The 18,274-nt window shown below is 40.9% G+C and overlaps 1 protein-coding gene and 1 pseudogene across 3 annotated transcripts in view; both read left to right on the forward strand.

Annotated features, from left to right (window-relative positions):
* Positions 1-18,274, forward strand: part of ATXN7 (ataxin 7) — a 144,637-nt gene that overhangs the window by 24,632 nt on the left and 101,731 nt on the right. For all 3 annotated transcript variants that reach the window (XM_047094899.1, XM_047094896.1, XM_047094897.1), the window contains exon 2: positions 12,444-12,542. The gene's annotated coding sequence lies outside the window, so the exon portion shown is untranslated. The remainder of the gene's footprint in view (positions 1-12,443; positions 12,543-18,274) is intronic.
* LOC124523115 (transmembrane protein 14C-like) lies at positions 8,146-9,201 on the forward strand (annotated as a pseudogene).

Genomic DNA, 18,274 nt, shown 5'->3' on the forward strand with positions numbered 1-18,274 from the left:
TTTGCACATCATATATTACCTGCCCTTTGTAAGACATGCAGATAGTTGCTGCTGCTTAAGTGGTCTATGTTACTCATGTTCTCATGAACAGCAAGCATCCTGACAGCAAGACCAATCATAAAACCTATTCCATTTCTACTCTTTCCTTGCTTTTATCAAGATCATGGGTAGTTTGTATACAAAATGGAAAATCAGATGATAAAAAAAATAATTGTATAGGCTTGAGTTTTATTTAATCTTACAGGTTTCATAAATGATTCTGTGAAATATGTTTATAATCTAATATACTTAGTTTAGTTTTGGTGTTTTGTTTTGTTTTTTTTTGATTTTTTTATTTTGAAATAATTAAAGATTCACAGGTTGGGAAGACAGTTCAGAGAGGTCCTGGTTACTCTTCACCCAGTTTTTCTCATCAATTACATGTTACCTAACAATATCAAAACCAGAAAAATGATGTTGGTATAAAGTATGTGTGTAGTTCTGTGTCATTTTATATCATGTGTAGATTTGTATGACCATTACAGTAATCAAGATACAGAACTATTCCATCACCACAGAAATCCCTGTCATGCTACCCTTTTATGGTTATAGTCATTTCCGTTAGCCTCACAATGCCTAACTCCTGGCAACTGCTAATCTGTTCTCCAACTCTATAATTTTGTCATTTTGGGAATGTTACATAAATGTGATTTTTTGAGATTGGCTTTTTTCATTCAGCATTTAAAAAAAGAATTTTATTTTAAAAACAGCATTAATGATAAACTTTTAAAAAACATATTTATTTTCAAAAGAAGTTGTTGCCCAGAGTTTAATTTTCAGACCTGTACTTTTCTAGCTTGGGTGTTCTATACTCTGTTGCTATATTTGAACAACAGCTAAAGTCGTATGTGCCGACGTAATAGCTGATTATAGCATTAACCTTATTGCGTACTGTTAAAGATGATACTACAAAGTTAAAGGGAAAACTACCCAGGGAAAAGTCCATCCCTTCAAAAATTGAATACTACAACTATTTACCGAGCAGGAGTAAGGAAACCAAATGTATACTTTAGTTATACCAAATGAAGTAACTGACCCACATTTGTGTTCATTTCTTCTCAAAAGAACTTTTCTTTTTTTTTTTTTTTAATTTTTTTTTTCAACGTTTATTTATTTTTGGGACAGAGAGAGACAGAGCATGAACGGGGGAGGGGCAGAGAGAGAGGGAGACACAGAATCGGAAACAGGCTCCAGGCTCTGAGCCATCAGCCCCGAGCCTGACGCGGGGCTCGAACTCCCTGACCGCGAGATCATGACCTGGCTGAAGTCGGACGCTTAACCGACTGCGCCACCCAGGCGCCCCTCAAAAGAACTTTTCAAAGAGAGATGTTTTGGAACATGATATTTAAGTGAAAAGTTTAAATATTTACATTAATTAGCGAATGTAAAGATCAGAGAATTGCTATACAGATCTTCCTCAACTAATTAACAGAGTTATATCCCAATAAACCCATCATAAGTTGACAATATTGTAAGTCAAAAATACATTTAAAACACCTAACCTGGGGACACCTGGCTGTCTCATTCGGTAGAGCGTGTGATTCTTGATCTCCAGGTTGTAAGTTTGAGCCCCAAGTTGGGCGTAGAGATTACTTAAAAACCTACCTAACCTCCCTAACATCATAGCTTAGCCTGGCCTACCTTAAATGTGCTTATGAGAGCCTACAGTTGCACAAAGTCCCTTAACACGAAGCCTGTTTTATAAGAATATGTTGAATATCTCATGTAATTCATTGATTACTGTGCTGATAGTGAAAACCAGTATGACTCTATGGGTATGCGATGGTTGTAAGTGTATGGGTGGGCAGGTGGTTGACCCTCACAGTCGAGTGGCTGACTAGGAGCTGTGGCCCCGCTGCTGCCTGACATCACTAGAGAGTGCCACACTACAGATAGCCAGCCTGGGAAGAGATCCACCTCCAAAATTCTAAGTATGCTTTTTACTGAATTTGTATTAATTTTGCACCACGGTAAAGTTGAAAAATCGTTAAATCAAAACATTGTTAAGTCAGGGACATTCTATATGTGGTTAGTGTGCAATGTCACCATATGAAGGCTAGTGTCTGCATCATGTTAATAATATCTTATGTAGGAAATGGAGTCCTGTGGCTAGATGAGGGATGGGAACAAACAGCTTCAGAAGGAACAAATCTTCCTCAGATGACTGTATATTGTTTTCTAACAAAATATGAAAAATTCGGTAGGAGCTGTAGGAGGGCACATTAGTGTTTTGCTGCAAATAATCATATCATGGCTCTAGGGAATCCCATGTGGCCAGACCTGTGTAACTGAGCAAATAGAAGGTGAGTCCCCAGGCACCATTCTGCAGCTCACTAAGCAATGAAATGGGGTTGTGAGCACTGCTCCTTGGCTTGCCCAGAATTTGTGTTCCTGAAGGTTGTGCCCGAGCAGATTTTTTTTTTAAGTTATTTATTTTGATAGAACGAACTCGTGTGCACCGGGGCAGGGCAGACAGAGAGGGAGAGAGAATCTCAAGCAGGCTGTGTACTGTCATAATGGAGCCCGATGCAGGCTCGAACTCCCAAACTGTGAGATCATGACCTGAGCCAAAATCAAGAGTCTGATGCTTAACTGATTGAGCCACCTAGGCACCTAGAACAGATTTTCATAAATGAGATACTCTTGTAACTGGCAACTGATCTTCATTTGGCTGTAGCTCCTAACATTTTAGGCGGTCTTCCTCCCTGATAGGAAAATACTCTTTGTAATTTAAGTCAACCTCTACTTACCATTTTAACATTTTCTTCTGATCATCTTTGTTTTCTTCTCGCAACATAGGATTGTACTTGAAGTAGCTGTTGGGATAGAGGAGAGGGGAAGCAATCATTTATCGATCACCAAATGTATACCAGGCACTGTACAAAATGTATTAAGTAACTCTTCATTGCAAATGAGCGAATTTTCTTGGTCGGATTTAGTTAAGAGGCCTGCTGCCCAAACAGAATGTGTGTGTCATAAATAAATAAATAAACATATATATATATATATATATAATATGTCACGTATATGTCATTTATGTCATATATGTTATATATATAATTTAATATATTTTATATAATTTATATGTATAAGTTGGTAACCTAAAGAATATATATCTGTTGATTTTTATATTGATGAAGCAATGTATGAAATATAGAGATGTAAGACCTACATTTCCTATTAGGAGCTCTCTATCCAGATGAGGAAAACCAGTTAAACTCAAGGAGTGAAAACTGCTTGACCTATCAATGCAACATATATAATGTAATCCATAATTAATTACCAAATAGATCCTTCAGATTATAAATGCTGTAGTTTAGAGAAGGAAAAGATTATTGATCTCTGACCCTTGGTTGTGTCCCCTGTAAAATGCAGTTGATACTTACCTCATAGTGAGAAATGAATATGTACGTAGAAGACTTAGTATCTATATTGCCTGTTAGTACACCTTCAATAAATTATAGCTGAACTGTTAATAACAAAAATTAAAAAAAAATATTTTGCTACCCAATGCCTCAGTAGGTTAATAAAATACATGTTTATTTCTCATTCAAGTCACCGCTCAGTGTGGGTTTGGCAAGGAGGCTCTTGATTTATCCAGTCACTAGGGGTTAAGTTTTGTGGTTCTGCCCACCTCTAGGTGCTGGGAGCTCTCTCCATTGTACCAGCAGTGGAGGGTATGAGAGATAGCATCAAAACAGGGGTTTGTTTATTTGTTTACATATTTAAAATTTTTTTTTAATGTTCATTTATTTTTTGAGAGAGAGGATGAGACAGAGCAAGAGCAGGGGAGGGTCAGAGAGAGAGGGAGATACAGAATCCAAAGCAGGCTCCAGGCTCTGAACTGTCAGCACAGAGTCTGATGCGGGGCTCAAACTCCCAAACCATGAGATCGTGGCCTGAGCCAAAGTTGGACAGTTAATCAACTTAGCCACCCAGGTGCCCCAAAACAAAGTTTATGTGGGTCAATTCTAGAAGTGGAACCCAATGTTTGTCTTCATGTTTTAGGACTCACATAGCTACACCTTACTGCAATGAATATTGGGAAATTTAGCCTAATTGTGTGTTCAGGAAGATGAGAATGTGGATATAGGTTAGCATTGGCCATCCTTATCACAAATAATACTTAGAAGGGCTTAATAGAAGAGGAGGGACTTAAAGTAGGTAGAAAGAAGAAAGTAAAAGTTGTGGTAGATTGCCCAGCCGGCCTTTATTTGAGGTGGTGTTTAAAAAGGAAGGGTATGGGACGCCTGGGTGGCTCAGTTAGTTAAGCGTCCGACTTCGGCTCAGATCATGATCTCGCAGTTCGTGAGTTCAAGCCCCGTGTCGGGCTCTGTGCTGACAGCTCAGAGCCTGGAGCCTGCTTCACATCCTGTGTCTCCCTCTCTCTCTTCCCCTTCCCTGCTTATGCTGTGTCTCTCTCTGTCTCAAAAATAAATAAACATTAAAAAAAAACAAATTTAAAAAGGAAGGGTAGAGGGCGCCTGGGTGGCTCAGTCAGTTAAGTAAGCATGAACCCTTGATTTTGGCTCAGGTCATGATTTCACGGGTCGTGAGGTCAAGCCCCTGAGTTGGGCTCTGCTCTGATAGCAAGGAACCTGCTTGGGATTTTCTCTCTCTCTCTCTCTCTCTCCCCCTTTCCCTCCCTCTCTCTCTGCCCCTACTCTGCTCATGTGCACACACGTGTACTCTGTCCCTCTCAAAATAAATAAATAAACTTAAAAAAAAATAAAGAGGAAGGGTAGGGGAATTAAAAAACCCTGCAAGCATTATTAATAAAAATTACATATTTATCACACTAGCCACTGCTTTGACTGTGAGCCAGTTGGTAGTAACCTCAGGCAAGCCATTTAACTATTTTAGACCTTCATTTCCTCATTTATAAATGTTCTTCATAGTGCTGTGGTGAAGATTACAAAGGGTAGTACATGTAAAGTATTTAGCACAGGGGCTGGCCCAGAATAAACACTCAGTAAAAGTTGTTACTATTATTGGTAGTGTTAATAAGTATGCCTCCAGTGTTAAATACTGGCTAGCTGTTCATTTATTTGACATCTTTCCTAAAGGACAGTGCTAGAGTAGCAAAGGATGATTTGACTAAGTATATTTATGTGGATTTTAGAATTTGATAACCCTACTCCAGTGATAGGAGGTTAATGTCCCCCTGGCAGAATATTGGGGGGGAAACCCTTTCTGTCCCTCTGAGGCTCCCCTCCTCCCTGTCAACACCACCGAATTTTTATTCCTCTATCAAGAGGACAGTAGGAGTCGTGGCCTTGACTTCTCATCCCTCCTTCCCTTTTTTCCTCTATCGGTGGATTTGGCCTGGAAGAGTGAGGGTGGATGGCAGAACAGCTACATATTGCTCAGGCGTAATTGCAAGTTCTTAGCAAGGCAGGAGCATCCCACCCCAGGCCCACATTATCTTGAGTGGTTGGGTAGCTGTCAGAGCCTGTGGTTCCACTGAATTCAGTTCTGTTCAGCAGGCATTTATTAACACTTAAAATACCAGGCCCTGGGGATACAAGGGTGAAATGTTGCAGACCCTGCCTCTAAGAAGCCCATTGAGGGACTTAGGTGTGATGACCTGAAGAGGTTTATCGGGGTTTGTTTTGAAGGCTGGATATGAGTTGCTTGGAAGGTAGGAAGGAGAAGTTTCCGGTGGCAGGAACAGAGGTAGGGATTGCTGTGCTGGGTGGCAGTAGAAGGAATGGTTTTAAGCTCCACTTTGGTATGCAGCTGCCTCACTGTTACCCCTTTAGGGCCTCATCTCACAAGTCTCTGTTTTTTCTCTGCTAAAGGAGTGCAGTGAAAGTTCCTACGTCATAGAACGGGGAGGATTACGTGAGAGAATGCATGTAAAGGATTTACTGTGTGTTGAAAATGGGCACATAGTAAGTGTTTAGTAATTGTCAGCTACAACTGTTATTGTCATGTGCTTTTGTAATTGACGTACAGATCTACTGACTTGAGCAAGTATTTTGCGCAAAGTGGAGAATTATTGACAACTGTATTATATTTTTGTTTCTCCTTTAGGCTCATGGTGAAATAGTGTACCATAGTTCCAATTGATGGAAAATGGCTTACCCCTCAGCTAAAAAGGGAGTAAACCCAGTTAACCTCAGCGAAGCCTGGGGAAGTTGGGGCTTGAGATGGGAGAGCCACGCGACCTGAAATGGCAAGGGAAGTGAGGGATAGTTACATGGAAACCTTTCGTGAGAAGGGAGGGGCTGAATGTGGATGGAAACCTTCTAGTGCCAGGCACTGTCAGAAAATGGAGGCTGTTTTAGAAGTGCTGAGATTCCATGTGCAGATTCACAGAGAATCGAGAAAGCCCTAGTGACTGACTGCAGAGACTAAAATGTACCCATGAAACCGATGCCAGAGGTGTTGGGAGTCCTTACTAGTAAGTGATTTCAGCTTCCTTTTTATTTTTTAATATTTATTTTTTGGAGAGTGAAAGTAGGGCAGGGACAGAGAGAGGGGGACAGAGGACCTGAAACAAGCTCTGTGCTGACAGGCTGACAGCCTGCGAGCCCAGTGCGGGGCTCGAACTCACGAATCATGAGATCATGACCGGAGACGAAGTCGGACACTCAATTGACTGAGCCACTCAGGCGCTCTCTCAGCTCCCTTTTTAGCAGTTATGTTTTCCTATTCTCATTTGGTGTTGAATGGAGTGACCTGGGGCAGACCCTGAAGCTCAGTAGGTGGAAAACTCCAGCTGACCTTTGAAGGGGTGGATACCCAGTAGCACCACTGAAAGTCAGGCTGTGGGGAGTATAGAGTTTCATTCTTAAGTTTGTTTTGCCAGGGTGAAAGCCTGTCAGGGTGAAAGCAAGGAAGAGAATGAGTAAACCACATTAATCCATATTTCTGGAGAATTACAGGTGACATGTCATCTGTTTTTAAAATGTTTAGTCTGTGGTGTTTCATATGGGAGATCTTAGAAGAGCCTTAGGATAACAGCATGAGCTCAGGGTCACACACAAGAGACAGGTGTATAAGGGAAACAAGTGATACAGCTAGGAGGGAACTTTGAAAAGAACGTGCCCAGTGACAAGGGGCAGCCTGTGACAGCATCAGCCAGTTATCCCCACGCAGGAGAGCTGGCCCCAGGGGCCACATTTATTAACTTTCCAAAAGCAAAAGGGAATACGGAATTTTATGTAAACCTTCCCACCTTTTAAGTATTAGCAGCAAATTCCTCTTTCCCCCTAAGATCGCCAAAGAAACAGACAATAAGGTGAACTGTTTTAGGCCTGTGGACTCTGTAGCGAGGGTCAAAGAGCGGAAAGAAAAATATGTAGCCCAGGGGTTAGGCCTTTCGACTGAACACATGGTCAACTCCAGTGCCAGGCATGGTACCTGGCGTGGAGCACATGCTCAGTACGTTTTTATTGAGTAAATAAATGGAGCAAACCTCTGTTCGTTGTCAGTCTTTCTGTGGGCAGAATGGAGAGACCGGAGCTGGCCTCCCCTTAGCTCTAACTTAGAGAATCGAGTCAGAACTTGCGTTGCCGCCCTTGTAGGGCCCTCTCTACCCTCTTCACTTCCCTTTCATGCCCTTGAAGAGGGCACCTAGGGTGAGTAGCTATTCAAGCTCCTACATTTAAGAAGGTTTAAGACATAAAAAGAAGTTTATGCTGTTCTGCTTCAGTACGGGGCCAACTGAGTTTAGTGTGTTTTTCTTTCCTCTATCATGGTTAGTGCATTTTTGTTTAATTTTGACAGACTTGGCGGTATAATAAGTGATCTAGATTATGCCTTAAATTACAGTAAGGCTCTCAGAGTCTTAAAAGTACATAAAAATGTTCTGGAAAATAAGTCATTTTCCCTGTAAAGGTTGATATTGTTCATGTAACAGTGTGGGCTGGTCTCTGTTTAAAGGTAATGAGGGGCACTTGGGTGGCTCAGTGAGTTAAGTGTCCCACTCTTGGTTTTGGCTCAGGCCATGATCTCGTGGTTCAGGAGTTCCAAGCCCCGTATCAGGCTCTGCACTGACAGCATGGTGCCTGCTTGGGATACTCTCTCTCCCCCACTTTCTCTGCCCCTCCCCTGTTCATGTGCATGTGCTCGCTCTCTCTCTCTCTCTCTCTCTCTCTCTCTCTCTAAATAAACTTAAAAAAAATAAAGGTAATGAGAGGATTTTTCTAAACCCTTGGACATTCCGCAGAATCTTCTTGTACAACAAATGCTGGTGGTATCTGCCCTTTAAAAAACAAAACGTTTGGTTTCCGGCGGGCCTGGACTCCACACCTCACGGCTTGTGCGCCATGGGTGCAGTCTTAGGGGAAGGAAGTGCAGGCCTGGTGTACTCTTGTATCTGGTCGGAGGGAAAGAGAACAATGCAGAAGGACTCTGGCCCACTAGTGCCTTTACACTGGATTGGCTTTGGCTATGCTGCACTGGTTGCTTCTGGCGGGATCATTGGCTTTGCAAAAAGCAGGTAACGTCCAGTCACGGGCTGCTGGGCTTGTTTGTGGAAGTGTAATAGGCCTGGGTGCTTATCAGCTGTCTCAGGATCCGAGGAACATTGGGTTTTCCTAGCTACATCTGGAACCTTAGCTGGCATTATGGGGATGGATGAGATTCTACCACTCTGGGAAATTTCTGCCTGCGGGCCTAATCGCGGGTGCCAGTTTCCTGATGGTCGCCAAACTTGTGTGTTGAATAGACCCCATCAGTAGTGGTCATGTCCGAGCATGGACTCATGAAGATTTTAAAAACTTCCATTATTTTTTAATGTATTAAGAGAAACAAATGCAGCATTTTCACATATTCTGACATTTTACTTAAAAAAAAAAAAATGACATTGAACTTTCCAGAAGAAGAAATCATTCACTATCATTATAGCCTTAAAGAGACAGTGGTTTGTAACCCAAGAGCTCCTTATTACTGTTTGATTCTTGTGTGTTGATGTTCTCTCTTCTCTCTGTGACTGTAGGTAAAGCCTCAAGGGGTAAAATGTTAGGTATCAACTTTGGGGACCCCAAAACCCCATGCCCAATCAGAACAGTGTGAAAAAAATCTCTTTTGAGCTTTAGAGTTTCTGTTCTTTGGCTCATCTTAGAACACAGACCTAATTTGAAATTATGTCAAATGGAATATCAATGAAAATAAAATTTATCGTAAATAATAAAAAAAATTTTTTGATCTTTATTTTTGAGAGAGAGAGAGAGGGAGGGGCAGAGAAGGAGAAGGAGACACAGAATCTGAAGCAGGCTCCAGGCTCTGAGCTGTCAGCATAGAGCCCGACGTGGGGCTTGAACTCACGAACTGCGAGATCATGACATGAGCCAAAGTCGGACGCTTAAACGTCTGAGCCACCCAGGGCCCCAATAATAAAAAAAATTAAAAAAAAAAACAACACCAAAACTTTCTACTGTCTTGAACAAGATTATTTTTGTTGCACTTAATCAAGAATCACTTGAACTTTCAGGCTCAGACCTGGGGAGCCATTTACTCTGTAGGTCCAGGGGATTCTTAAACACTTAGGGAAGGAAATGCTTTGGGCCTCTGGTGGACCATACCTGGGACAGGAAAGTCCTAGAACCCCTTCCACCCACCTCCCCGCAGACCAGCTTTTTCCCTTTCTTTGCTCTGGAACTTCGTGGGCTCCTGGGTCAGATTTGCTCTGAGCAGCACTTCCATTCTTCTCTTTGCTGACAGGCTTTTTCCTATGGACTGAGAGTATATGGGAGTGGCTTGCAGCCTAGACCAGAGTAGACCCTCCTCATTCTAAACTCTAGTTCCAAGGAGGACAAATAGAATGTCTCACTTTGGGTCTTGTGTCCAACTTTGGCCAAAACAGAGGAGTTTGGAGTAGCATAATACAAATATGACTGGCATGGGCTTGAGAAGTACTTAGAAAAAAGGGTCACCATAGGCTAGGCAGCTCCTCTAGAAGAAAGGCATCTGCTATAGTCTTGTACCTGACCTCCCCCTCCCCCAAAAAAGAGTAAATAAATTTATGCTTCTCAGGAGTTTAGAGGAATTCAAGCTATGTCTTTTTTATTTCCTTTTCTCCCATCTTTAATTGGCTGTCATTTAAAAGAAACATCTGGAGCACCTGGGTAGCTCTGTCTGTTAAGCGCCCGACTTCGGCTCGGGTCATGATCTAATGGTTCATGTGTCTGAGCCCCACATCAAGCTTTGCACTGACAGTGCAGAGTCTGCTTGGGATTCTCTCTCTCCTTCTCTCTCTGCCCCTCCCCCCCCCTCAAAATAAATAAACTTTAAAAAAATAAAAAGAAAAAGTCTTGTTAAAAATTCTATTCATTGAATGTTACATAGCAGGTGGTGAATGAATGAAAGCTGTCAAGTTCTATGTTTCTATTCTTAGCAAATGCTTTCCAGTCTACCTTTTAAACAATTTCTCTTTGCCTTTGCAAAACAAAATTAAGTTGCTGTTTAGGCAGATTGGTGTACTGGCAAGGGAACTAAAAGAATACCAAAGGCCTCCATTCTAGTTCCAAGTCCAAACCATTTATTTGCTGGGTAATCTTGAGCAAATTATGACCTCTCTCCGTCTGTTTCCTTACTAGTAAAATGGAGATCATAACAACAGCTCTTTCGAGCACAGTGGTCTCGTGAAGATAAAAAAGGAGGACATATACAAACAAAGGATAGTTTTCTTCCCCCTATCCCGAGAGAAGTTACTATTTTTAAATGCTTATTTTTAGTAGCTGCCACTATGTTTTTATCTCTTAGAGTCTCCCTTAAAGCATTTTTAAGGTATGCAGGCCAATAAGTGGTGAATTCTTTTAAAGGTAGAAACTATCTTGGGGGCGATTTCGTAGAGTACCCCAAATCTGGTGACTTGCTTGGGTACTTTGGTGATCTGGCTAGATTTCCTGAGGGAAAATGGGAAAATAGTTGACCTAACAACATCCTGTCAAGCACAGAGTTTAACCTGAGGCCAGTGCTGTTCAACCTCCACCTGGTCAGCTCTGAAGCAATCAGTCACCAGGCTGAGTGGTTACTTCTAACAAAACATCTTTATTGGCTGTCTCTATCCTGGTAATTTGTAGCTTCCTTTGAGTGATTTTGCATAGCTGTAAAGTGTTTAGGATGCAAAGAAATGAATGTTGGCTTTTATTGGAAATAAGGCAGAAAAAGAACACTAAAATGGAGATCAGAGAAAAAATTTAAAAGATAGGAGACTAGGAAGGAATTAGGAATCCAGGGAAGGGAACATCTGGCTTATAAAGATTGTAGGAATGGTTACTGAATGATTACATTCCTGGGTAACATTTTGTGGGTGAATGAAACAAACTGTTTTTAAAAGGAAGAGGGAAAGGATATGATCCAGGAATAACTTAAAAGCCAATAAAGATAATTATGAATAAATGTTCAAAACATGGCATAGAATTTCAGCCGCTGACTTTTCAAAGATGCTTTATTAGTGTCTCAGACCATAGAAATTTTTAGCTTACTCTCCTAGATTATATGAAAATAAATAAAAATTAAGCAAAGCAACCTTCTTGCCACCCAACTTTGGTATGTAGCTTGTGAGAATTATAGGAAGAGATGTGTGTTAATAGTGAATTTTTCATATGAAAGTAGCCTGCCTTGTGCTTTATACCTTGACAGCATCTGTTCCAAAGCTGTGTCATTACCTGTATTTGCTGTTGTTTCTCTTCTGCTGCATGTCAGACTTGAAAACCAGCTTAATTTCTAATTCTAGATTATTAACCTTCAATCCCTTGACTCCTTAACTCAGTGCTACTCTACAAATTAATTTTAATAGTAGCCACATTCTACTTGAAATTTATATATACACATATGTATGAAAATATGTAGATGATGGAGTACATAATTCCTTTGTGCTTTTTAGAAAGATGGCTTAATTGAGTTTCTGTTTTCTGTTTGTACTATTATGAATTAATTGTTTATATAAATTGCTGAGTGATAAAGGATGGAGTGAGCTCTCTAAATAATAATCTCATTCGGTGTGTGTGTGTGTGTGTGTGTGTGTGTGTGTGTGTGTGTGTTTTAAATTTCTGATACTGACAGGTTTCATAAGGGTAGGCTTTCTGAATAACCATTTCAAAAATTAAGTGAAAAGTCATTAGTGGCAAAATTACACACAATGATTTTAAGCCTCAGGAGACTAACTCTGTGTACACATTGAATAGTCATTTATTCTTAGTTTGTTGTAAATATAGCCAATTAAATTCACTGTAAAAAAAAAACCAAAAAACAAAACAGAAACACAAACAAAAACAAAACAACAACCTGAATTGCATTTGTTGTAAAATTGGTAAAGTGCTCGAATTTTAACACTTTGACATTTCAGAGCATATATAATAATTTTGGAACATCTGGCAACTAATGAGATTGTAGATTTCTGATTAGCTTTATTCTTTGTTTCATCCTTTTCCCCCTTTCTCTTTTTGTAGATCTGAACAGAATTAAGAAGAAAGAACTTCCACAATCATAGCAGATGAAGATCCACTGGTAAATCAATCAGAAATTTTGGCCTGCCCGCCAAGGAAAAGGTAATTAGCTGTCTCAACATAGCTCAGCTGAATGAATGCAGTGCTTCTGATTATAATAGAGTTTGAATTTTACCAAAGGATGATGGTTTTTAAAGTTCAGGGTACCTGTGTAAGATCTCCAGTATAACCTTGAATATGATCTTACTAATATGACATGACTGTGAATTTAAGAGTACAATATTATTAGGTATGTGTTTGTCAAAAGAAAAAGTGCTAAATAACCATCCGCGACTTATAGGAGAACTTTGGAGATAGGAGCATTCCCTGTCCCCCATACATGTCTACTTTTTGCTAGGAATTTGTCCAAAGACATGCTCTTATGTTTCTGTCCAGTTCCACTTTACCTAGCTTCTCTTTTCTTTTCTCCACAAGCAATATAGAGCCAGCTGCTCAGAGCAGGGAAGATCCTAAGCAAAGTGTAAAATAGGCAGGAGTTCTTCAGGCACACTTTCTGGGCCCAGTGCCTTTGCCCAGGTCAGTACAAAAATAGCAGCCACTATTAATTGAGTTTCTCACTATATATTTGCCATTGTGCATTTACTATTTGGGGAAGAAGGTGGTAAGTTTCACGTAATGTGAAAAAGAAGAAAAGTTCCTGGAGGAAATGTTTTTTTAAGTTTATTAGTTTATTTTGAGAGAGAGAGCTAGAGAGAGAGACAGCACATGCCTGAGTGAGGGAGAGGCAGAGAGAGAGGGAGAGAGAATCCCAGGCAGGATCCACGTGGTCAGCACAGAGCCTGACATGGGGCTTGAACTCACAAACCCACAGATCATGAGCTGGGCCAAAGTAGAGTCAAACATTTAACTCACTAAGCCACCCAGGCATCCTAGGGAGGAATTTTTATTAAAACAAAACAAGAAAATCCATCTTCCTATCTACTCCTGAAAGGACTGAGGGGGCTTAAGATGCAGTTTAAGATGAGTCATTTAGGGATAAAATTGAACACAATGCCAACAGGGAAGACCAGAGTTTCAATTTCTGAAATTGATGAGCTTGTATATTTAGGCAACAGACAAATGCAATGCTTCAGTGAAGTTTAGGCAACTATAGGAAGATGGAAGGAAACACTGTAAACAACACGAACATTCACCTTCAAAGATAACATTTTGAACAAAACAAACAGAAACAGGAACTTCAGGAAGGATGTAGCTTTTTTTTTTTTTTTTTTAATGTTTCTTTTGAGAGAGACAGAGAGGGAAGGAATAATCCCAAGCAGGCCTCACATTAGGTGCAGAGCCTGATGTGGGGCTCGATCCCAGGAACCGTGAGATCATGGCCCAAGCCAAAGTCAAGAGTCGGATGCTTAGCCATCTGAGCCACGCAGGCGCCCTAGGATGTAGCTCTGTGTTTAGAATAAGTGACTGGGCTTTTCTGAAGTCTCTGTCTTCAAAATGGGCCTTTAAAATTTTCTGACCTGAAGGTGAAAAAGCAGACTCCTCACAAAGGATGGCGTTCATTGAGGAATGTCTGAAAAGTGCCAGAGAGGAGAGGAGCAGGGTTTTCCTAGATGGTAGGGAGCACCTGGCAGTGGTGGGATGTGAGGGTTCAAGGGGAGGTAGAGAGAAAACACATTTGACCAAAATGCCAAAGGAGCTGTTTAGCCTGTGATTTTCATTGAGCGTCCACTCTGAGCAGAGGGATTGTTCTTGAGGAGGAAAAGAGAATAGGAGGTGGTTTTCACAGACTACAAGTATGACTTCCTCTTTTTTGAATAGTGTTCAGATGAAAAGACTAATATGATACCAGGAAGTCAATGACAAAGGGCAGGGAAGGAAGAAGTATAACAAACTCAAGTCTGCCGGAAGAAGTGTGACGAAGTCACATCCAGACAGGTAGAAGCATGAAATGCGCCAGGAGAACTGTGAGAAACTGTCATATTCATGGCCAGTGTAAAAGGGCAGCCCCTTTTTAGTGTCAGCTGATTATAGGCCCAATACCTATTCAACAAATGTTTCTTGAGTACCCTCTTGTGTCATGCTGTACTCTCTGGGCATTGGGGATCAGAGGGACAAAAATCTCTGCCACTGTAGCACTTCTTTTTTAATGGAAATAAATAGATAATAGATAAAATATAGTAAATAAATATATTGTACTAGATGGTGATAGTTGGTTGGGAAAAGCAGCTTAGGATAATGAGAATCAGGTGTGCTGATGAGGGCTGGAGCTGCAGTGTTAAATAAAGGTGATCAGGGTAGACTTTTTTTTTTTTTTTTTTGATGTTTGTTTATTTTTGACAGAGGGACAGAGTGTGAGCAGGGGAGGAGCAGAGAGAGAGGGAGACACAGAATCGGAAGCAGGCTCCAGGATCTGAGCTGTCAGCACAGGGCCTGATGAGGGGATCGAGCCCATAACTGAGAGATCATGACCTGAGCCAAAGTCAGACACTTAACCGACTCACCCAGATGCCCCCAAATACTTGCATATCTTAAACTTACATAATATTAAATGTCAATTATATTCCAATAAAGCTGGAAAAATGGAAACATTATACAAATTGTATGTTAATAAGAAGTCCCTTTAATTACATTCTTTCACTTCCTGTTCTCCCTAAGTCCAGAGTTACCTCAACTGTTTTCTATGCATAGATTTGTCATTATGATTATTACGGTTTCACAAAAATAGGCACATAGTCTGTAGTATTTTGCATGTTGCTTTTAAAAAATTTATACTTTGGCTGTCTTTCCACTTGTTTCTTTTGGGCTGCTACATTATATGTTGTACTTTGATTTGTAAAAAAAAAAACAAACAACAAAATGTGAGAAGCAAAAGTGGGGCACCTGGGTGGCTCAGTCACTTAAGCATCCTGATTTTGGCTCAGGTCATGATCTTACGGGTTTGTGAGATCGAGCCCCCGTGTCAGGCTCTGCGCTGACAGCATAGAGCCTCTTTGGGATTCTTTCTCTCCCTCTTTCTCTGCCCTTCCCCTGCTTGCTCATGTGCATGCACTCTCTATCACTCTTTTTCAAAATAAATAAGTAAACTTATTTTAAAAAAGAAGAAAAGCAAAGACCTCTATTACAAAGAGGATGAGGTATCATAAAATATAAGAAGAGCTAACACTTAATGAGTACTGACTATGTGACAAGTGCTCTTCTGAACATATTACATAATTGACTCCTGGTAACAACCTTGTAAATTAGAATACTGTTGGGATACTGTATAGATGAGGGGTACATACCCTTGTGGTCCTCCTTTTACAGAGAAGCTAACTGAGGGAGAGACAAAATGTGTCCTGTTCAGGCCCAGAGTTAGGCAGTGGCAGAAATGGGCTCTGGGACAAGTTTTACCTCCCCCTGATGGTCGTCTCCCACCATCACCTCTTTGTAGGTCTAAACATTCTCATCACTCCCAAAGGACGGTCCTGTTTCCATTAAACAGTAACTCCTCGTTTTCCCCTCCCCTCAGGCCCTGAAAGCCACCCGTCTGTTCTCTGTCTCTGTACATTTTCCTATTCTGGATATTTTACATACATGAAATCATACAGTACGTGGCCTTTTGTGTCTGGCTTCTTTTACTTGGCTTGTGTTTGAGGATCCTCTGTGTTGTAGCATGTACCAGAACTTTACTCCTTTTAATTGCTGAATAATACTCCATTGTGTGTATACATTGATCAGTTGATGGGCCTTTGGGTTGCTCCCACCTTTTGGCTATTTATTGTAAGTAATGCCATTATGAACATTGGTGTACAAATATCTGTTTGAGTCCCTGCTTTCAATTCTTTTGAATATATACATCTAGAAATGGAATTAGAGGATCTTATTGTAAATCTGTGTTTAACCTTTTGAGGGACTGCCAAATTGTTTTCCACAGGGGTTGTACCATTTTGCATTCCCACCAGCAATGTACAAGAATTCCATTTTTCTCTCACATCTTTGCCAAGATTGTTTTTTTCTGTTTTGCTTTGATAATAGACATTCTTTTGGTTGGGAATTGGTATCTCACTGTGGATTTTCTAGTATTTCTCTAATGACAAATGATGCTGAATATCTTTTCATTTGCTTCTTGGTTATTTGTGTTGTCTTCTTTGGACAAATGTCTGGTGAGATCCTTTGCCAATTTTGAAAATTGGATTATTTGCCTCCTTTTTTTTTTTTTTTTTTTTTTGAGTTGCAAGATTTCTTTATACATTCTAAATACAAGTTCGTTATCAAATATGTGATTTGCAAATTTTTTCTCCCTGTGGAGTCTTTTTACTTTTTGAGAGTGTCCTTTGAAGCACAAAAGTTTAATGGTTTTGGTGAAGTCCAGCTTATCTCTTTGGCTCTGTTTTTAAGAAATACTTGGTAAGTCAGATTCTAGACTCTAGCTTATTAACCACTGATTTAGGATTGCTGCTCTCTGCTGCCACTCCCCCCAGAAACCATTTGGAAAAATGCTAATGCTTTGTGCAAATACCTGTTTTCTGAAGTGGAGAGAGGCAGAGAGCTCTGGAGAGTAGGGAGGGTAGATATCTCACCAGTAGCAATTTTGTTTCAGTTCGATTTTTTCCTGCTCCTGAAGTTCCTTCACTTGGACCAGTGTGGTGGGGAGGAGGCTGTGATCAAAGTCTCTGGGTCCTGCAGGTTTTACATTGATCAAAATAGAGGCTAAACTAGGTTAAGTAGGTTAAAATGTCAGAAACTTTGCCTTCTGTCCTAGATTGTAGCATTTAAAATCAGAATGTCCATGGGATGTAGTAATTGTGTGTTTCTAGGAAGAAAGGTTTAGGGACTGTCACATCTAGAGGGTCATTTGGGTTAAGGTCTCCCCTTTTATATGAGAAAATATGTGTTTGGGGTAGGATTTGAAGACAGAAAACTACATTCATTCATTCACTCACATGTTTAGTGGAAAATAGTTAAGTCTGCATGCCATTTATCTCTACCAAGGAGAGGAACGTTTCATTTTGGAGGTGGATGGGGGATTAAAGCCTTTGTGGAATAGTCTGTCCTTTGGGAAAGAAGCAGTACAAACCCCGATGGCTATAGGATCAGGGTGTACACAACAATGGGGAAAAGCAAGGGGGTCATGTTGGTGAGGTCTAGGACTTTGCTCAGAACTGGAACTTTGCTGGGGGAAGGGGGAAGAAAGTTGTGTTGTTCCTTCCCTCTTGTACTAACACACCTGCACTGTTGGTCCTGGAGTGTAGCCTTAAGGCATTTTGCTGACGAGCTTTGGGACCTGGCCACCACACATCTTATGGTAGGTAGATTCCAAGTTCCCAATGACACGCTTAGGTTGGGAATGCAGACAGTCGATCCCTGGGAAAAGTAAGCATATATCTCATTGCTACCTTGCTTTCAGAACCCATACTCTTAACCCCAGTCCATGAAGTCCTGTGATTTAGAGGTGGGGATGAGTTCTCATGGGCTTAGTGTGAGGGATCAGGAAAGCTTTTGTTAAAGAAAAGGGATTTGAGGAAGGACTTGGCTAAACAGTAGGATTTAAGCCAAGGGAGGGAAAGTATTATAAATAGAGTGACCTTTATGAACAAAGCTTGGGGGCTGCGGTCTGGAGTGGGGAGCGTGTTTGAAGCTATCACTTGGTCATTTTGGCTGAATTGTAGAGTACCTGCTGGAGGGAACTCTGTGGGCATGGTGGCGTGGGACCAACTCTAGAGGACCCTGAGTGCTAGGAGAGAAGTTTTTACTGAGTTCAGTGGTCAGTGGGGAGCCCCTAAAACTGTTAGAGCAAGAACTGACATAAAACTAAAGCCATTCTTCATTCTGCAAGACTGGTGTGGTAGTATAGC

Source organism: Lynx rufus, unplaced genomic scaffold (assembly GCF_022079265.1).
Source record: "Lynx rufus isolate CCGP_SWC_20201006 ecotype Redwood Valley unplaced genomic scaffold, mLynRuf1.p SCAF_4, whole genome shotgun sequence".
In the NCBI taxonomy this organism is placed as follows: Eukaryota; Metazoa; Chordata; class Mammalia; order Carnivora; family Felidae; genus Lynx; species Lynx rufus.